Source organism: Nicotiana attenuata, unplaced genomic scaffold (assembly GCF_001879085.1).
Source record: "Nicotiana attenuata strain UT unplaced genomic scaffold, NIATTr2, whole genome shotgun sequence".
NCBI lineage: Eukaryota > Viridiplantae > Streptophyta > Magnoliopsida > Solanales > Solanaceae > Nicotiana > Nicotiana attenuata.
The window spans coordinates 132567-138223 of NW_017672506.1; positions in this window are offsets into that span (position 1 = coordinate 132567).

The following is a 5657-nucleotide window of genomic DNA, read 5'->3' on the forward strand; positions in this document are numbered from 1 at the left end:
CTTAAAACTAAACTACAACTCCTTTGGGCAGCAAGTTTCATTTTCACTCTCATAATCATCGCCAACATTTTCTGGTGGAGTATCATAACCAGAATTTCTTTTCCATTCACCATGTGCCCAAAGATTTGCAGCAAGTTCTTTTCTAAAGTCTTTTATGTCTTCGGGTTTGAATTGCTCCACATCCTTTCCAATCATCAGCAACTCAACATATTTGATCAGGAATGCACCACAATCAGTCCTAAGAGAATGTAAGATATGCAGTGAATTAAACAATAAATCTAAAGTACATATAAATAATATAACAAATAACAACACGTACGATCCAATTTGGTGTGGTGATCTTTGCCATTGAATATCAATTTTGTTGAAGACATTTCCAAAAGACTTGTGATATTTGTCAAACTATGAGAACTTTAGCAAGTGAGGGATCATGCGTGCATACATTTCCATGTGATTCAGTCCTGCCTCATATGGCTCACTGTATATGGAATCGTATACATCAATCTTTTTCTGATTCAAGTCCAATACCCCCAAAAGAAAGTGTGTCACAGCATTATCATCTTCAGAAGGAAGCCGACATAGAAAAAAGATTTTGTCAACTTCTGTCCAAGCAATTCCACATCTACGGTTGTCCCCCCACACATATGGTGTCAGAAACAACTGATTATCACCAACACACCAAAAGTCATCAATAGCATCTTCACTGAAATCTTTATACACAAGCACCATGTAGTTATCAAAAAGAATATCAGTAGTTGTGCAACGAAAAGGATGATCACGAGGGTGGTAGCATTCCTTCTTTCTCAGATAATATAGGGCAATGTCAATATGCTTCATAAAAAGGCAAAAAATAAAACAAATCCATCAGTCATAAAATAATTAAAAAATGATAAATTAAGAATAAAAAAAATAAATGCCTGGTGAATTATCTAACCTTATCATCAAGTACAAAACTGCTATCTGAAAACTCAAGGAAGAACATTTTGCTACTGATTTTTTTATGATACAATTTGTAGGGATTTTTCCTCACACCATTATCATCACCATATACATCATTTTGTCCCCTAAAAATTTTGAAAATATCAAAGTTAGAATTTAGTCCTGAACTTAGCCTTTCATGTTGAAAAATTAAGGACAGGTAGTCCTTAAATTTGAATTAGAAGTTCAAAAGCTAAGGACACTTGGTCCTAAAGTTTGAGTTTCAAGTTCAAAACTTAAGGACTGTCTGTCCTTAACTTTGAGTATCAAGTTCAAAAGTTAAGGACATGAGGTCCTTGACTTATAGTTTCAAGTTCAAAACTTAAGGACTGTCTGTCCTTAACTTTGAATTCCAAGTTCAAAAGTTAGGGACATGCAGTCCTTAAGTTTGAATTAGAAGTTCAAAAGCTAAGGACACTTAGTCCTAAAGTTTGAGTTTCAAGTTCAAAACTTAAGGACTGTCTGTCCTTAACTTTGGGTATCAAGTTCAAAAGTTAAGGACATGAGGTCCTTAACTTATAGTTTCAAGTTCAAAACTTAAGGACTATCTGTCCTTAACTTTGAATTCGAAGTTCAAAACTTAAGGACGGACAGTCCTTAAGTTTGACTTGAAGGTTCAAAAGTTAAGGACAGGCAGTCCTAAACTTTGAATTACAAGTTCGAATATTTAGGACACATGGTCCTGAACTTTAACTTACAACTTCAAAAGTTCAGGACACTTAGTCCTAAAATTAGTCTTACAATCACAAAAGTTAAGGACGTAGTGAAATACATTAAGGGACTTACTCTTTTTTGCGACCTTTTTTTTTCCTTGCGCAACCACGCAATGAATTTCTTCATTAATTTTGCATCTTCTGTGGCATAATGAAAAATACACCTACGAGTATATGTTGATTTTATCCAGCCTGAACTCTTCGGAGTATTTTGATTGTCTGCCATCGAAGTTCCTGCTTTTCTTTCCTGATCAAAAGGAGATTTCAACTGCCAACTTAGCTTCTTGTTCCTTTTACCTCGACCAAGCTCTTCTTCAACATTTCCTTCAACCTCCATAGTCAAAGCCCCATCAATGCTCATTTGTGTACTTGGAGGAGTAGGAGTAAGAATAGAAAATGACGGACCATCATAACCAATACTGTCTCTCTTTCTTTTCCTCGTATATTGGTTAAGAGCTTCATCATTGTTGTCCTCTGCCAGCAACACTATATATATATTAGTTTGCTGCAACTCGTCAAATGAAGAGACAAAATTTCAATTATGAATATAATATTTAGGACACAATCAGTACCTGTCTTCTGCACACTACCTTCTTGTATTTTCTCAACAGACAATTCAGCTAAGATATTACTTGCATCATTTTCTTATTCTTCCAATTGCACATTTTCTTTATCTTGCAATTGTTCACCATGTGCTTCAGTTGCTTGTTCACAAGATTCTGCAAAAATATTTACAAGAGCTAACACAATTAGTACTTGTTAATAATCTTTGATTAAAACAAACATATATAAAATAAACAAAACACTGTCTAACCATTTGCAATAGTCAAGATCATCCCAATTATATCATTATCTTCACTAGCATTTTCTTGGGTTCCAATATTGTCGTTAAGAGAGGGAGGTCTAGAGAGATCACATGTTGCATCTATGCATTTGGAACCAATCTCACTTCTGCTTGTTCCTTCAGTATTTTCTACGTCTTGAGATTGTACTCCACTTTTCTCTTGATACTCCACTCCAGCTTCTCCCTTGCAGCTTCAAAAGCTTCTGTAACATTTGCGATTAATACCCATTCNGGTTAAAAAGTTATGGACAGGCAGTCCTTAAGTTTGAATTATACGTTCAAAAGTTATGGACAGGCAGTCCTTAACTTTGAGTTCAAAGGTTAAGGACAGGAGTCCTTAAGTTTGAAATACAGGTTCAAAAGTTAAGGACATCCGGTCCTTAAGTTTGAATTACACGTTCAAAAGTTCAGGACAGGAAGTCCTTAACTTTGTGTTTCAAGTTCAAAAGTTAAGGACATTTGATCCTTAACTTTGAATTTGAAGTTCACTTACACTTTGTCATGAACTAATACTAACAAACTCAATGGACAAATCAACACTTGAGAGAAACAAAGAAATTAATAACATGATGCCTTGATATAACTTCTGAAATTGTAATTTTGCATAGTTGTGACAAAAAATGACGCTATGCCAACAAAATATAAGTGCCTTTTGAGGAATTTACAGAATATTTCAGAAGTTTTCTAAACTTGCAGAATTCACATGTATCCTTTACAGCAATTTTATACAAAAGATCATCCACAACTAACTTTCTTTAAAACTAAACTACAACTCCTTTGGACAGCAAGTTTCATTTTCACTCTCATAATCATCGCCAACATTTTCTGGTGGAGTATCATAACCAGAATTTCTTTTCCATTCACCATGTGCCCAAAGATTTGCAGCAAGTTCTTTTCTAAAGTCTTTTATGTCTTCGGGTTTGAATTGCTCCACATCCTTTCCAATCATCAGCAACTCAACATATTTGATCAGGAATGCACCACAATCAGTCCTAAGAGAAATGTAAGATATGCAGTGAATTAAACAATAAATCTAAAGTACATATAAATAATATAACAAATAACAACACGTACGATCCAATTTGGTGTGGTGATCTTTGCCATTGAATATCAAATTTGTTGAAGACATTTCCAAAAGACTTGTGATGTTTGTCAAACTGTGAGAACTTTAGCAAGTGGGGGATCATGCGTGCATACATTTCCATGTGATTCAGTCCTGCCTCATATGGATCACTGTATATGGAATCGTATACATCAATCTTTTTCTGATTCAAGTCCAATACTCCCAAAAGAAAGTGTGTCACAGCATTATCATCTTCAGAAGGAAGCTGACATGGAAAAAAGATTTTGTCAACTTATGTCCAAGCAATTCCCCATCTACGGCTATCCCCCCACACATATGGTGTCAGAAACAACTGTTATCACCAGCACACCAAAAGTCATCAGTAGCATCTTCACTGAAATCTTTATACACAAGCACCATGTAGTTATCAAAAAGAATATCAGTAGTTGTGCAATGAAAAGGATGATCGCGAGGGTGGTAGCATTCCTTCTTTCTCAGATAATATAGGGCAATGTCAATATGCTTCATAAAAAGACAAAAAATAAAACAAATCCATCAGTCATAAAATAATTAAAAAAATGATAAATTAAGAATTAAAAAAATAAATGCCTTGTGAATTATCTAACCTTATCATCAAGTACAAAATTGCTATCTGAAAACTCAAGGAAGAACATTTTGCTACTGATTTTTTGATGATACAATTTGTAGGGATTTTTTCTCACACCATTATCATCAGCATATACATCATTTTGTCCCCTGAAAATTTTAAAAATATCAAAGTTAGAATTTAGTCCTGAACTTAGCCTTTCATGTTGAAAAATTAAGGACAAATAGTCCTTAAATTTGAATTAGAAGTTCAAAAGCTAAGGACACTTGGTCCTAAAGTTTGAGTTTCAAGTTCAAAACTTAAGGACTGTCTGTCCTTAACTTTGAGTATCAAGTTCAAAAGTTAAGGACATGAGGTCCTTTACTTATAGTTTCAAGTTCAAAACTTAAGGGCTGTCTGTCCTTAACTTTGAATTCCAAGTTCAAAAGTTAGGGACAGACAGTCCTTGAGTTTGAATTAGAAGTTCAAAAGCTAAGGACACTTGGTCCTAAAGTTTGAGTTTCAAGTTCAAAACTTAAGGACTGTCTGTCCTTAACTTTGGGTATCAAGTTCAAAAGTTAAGGACATAAGGTCCTTAACTTATAGTTTCAAGTTCAAAACTTAAGGACTATTTGTCCTTAACTTTGAATTTCAAGTTCAAAACTTAAGGACAGACAGTCCTTAAGTTTGACTTGAAGGTTCAAAAGTTAAGGACAGGCAGTCCTTAACTTTGAATTACAAGTTTAAATATTTAGGACACATGGTCCTGAACTTTGACTTACAACTTCAAAAGTCAGGACACTTAGTCCTAAAATTAGTCTTACAATCACAGAAGTTAAGGACGTAGTGAAATACATTAAGGGACTTACTCTTTTTTGCGACCTCTCCTTTTCCCCTTGCGCAACCACGCAATGAATTTCTTCATTAATTTTGCATCTTCTGTGGCATAACGAAAAATACACCTACGAGTATATGTTGATTTTATCCAGCCTGAACTCTTCGGGGGTATTTTGATTGTCTGCCATCGAAGTTTCTGCTTTTCTTTCCTGATCAAAAGGAGATTTCAACTGCCAACTTAGCTTCTTGTTCCTTTTACCTCGACCAAGCTCTTCTTCAACATTTCCTTCAACCTCCATAGTCAAAGCCCCACCAATACTCATTTGTGTACTTGGAGGAGTAGGAGTAAGAATAGAAAATGACGGACCATCATAACCAATACTGTCTCTCTTTCTTTTCCTCGTATATTGGTTAAGAGCTTCATCATTGTTGTCCTCTGCCAGCAACACTATATATATATATATATATATATATTTGCTGCAACTCGTCAAATGAAGAGACAAAATTTCAATTATGAATATAATATTTAGGACACAATTAGTACCTGTCTTCTGCACACTGCCTTCTTGTGTTTTTTCAAGAGACAATTTAGCTAAGATATTACTTGCATCATTTTCTTTTCTTACCTAATTGCAC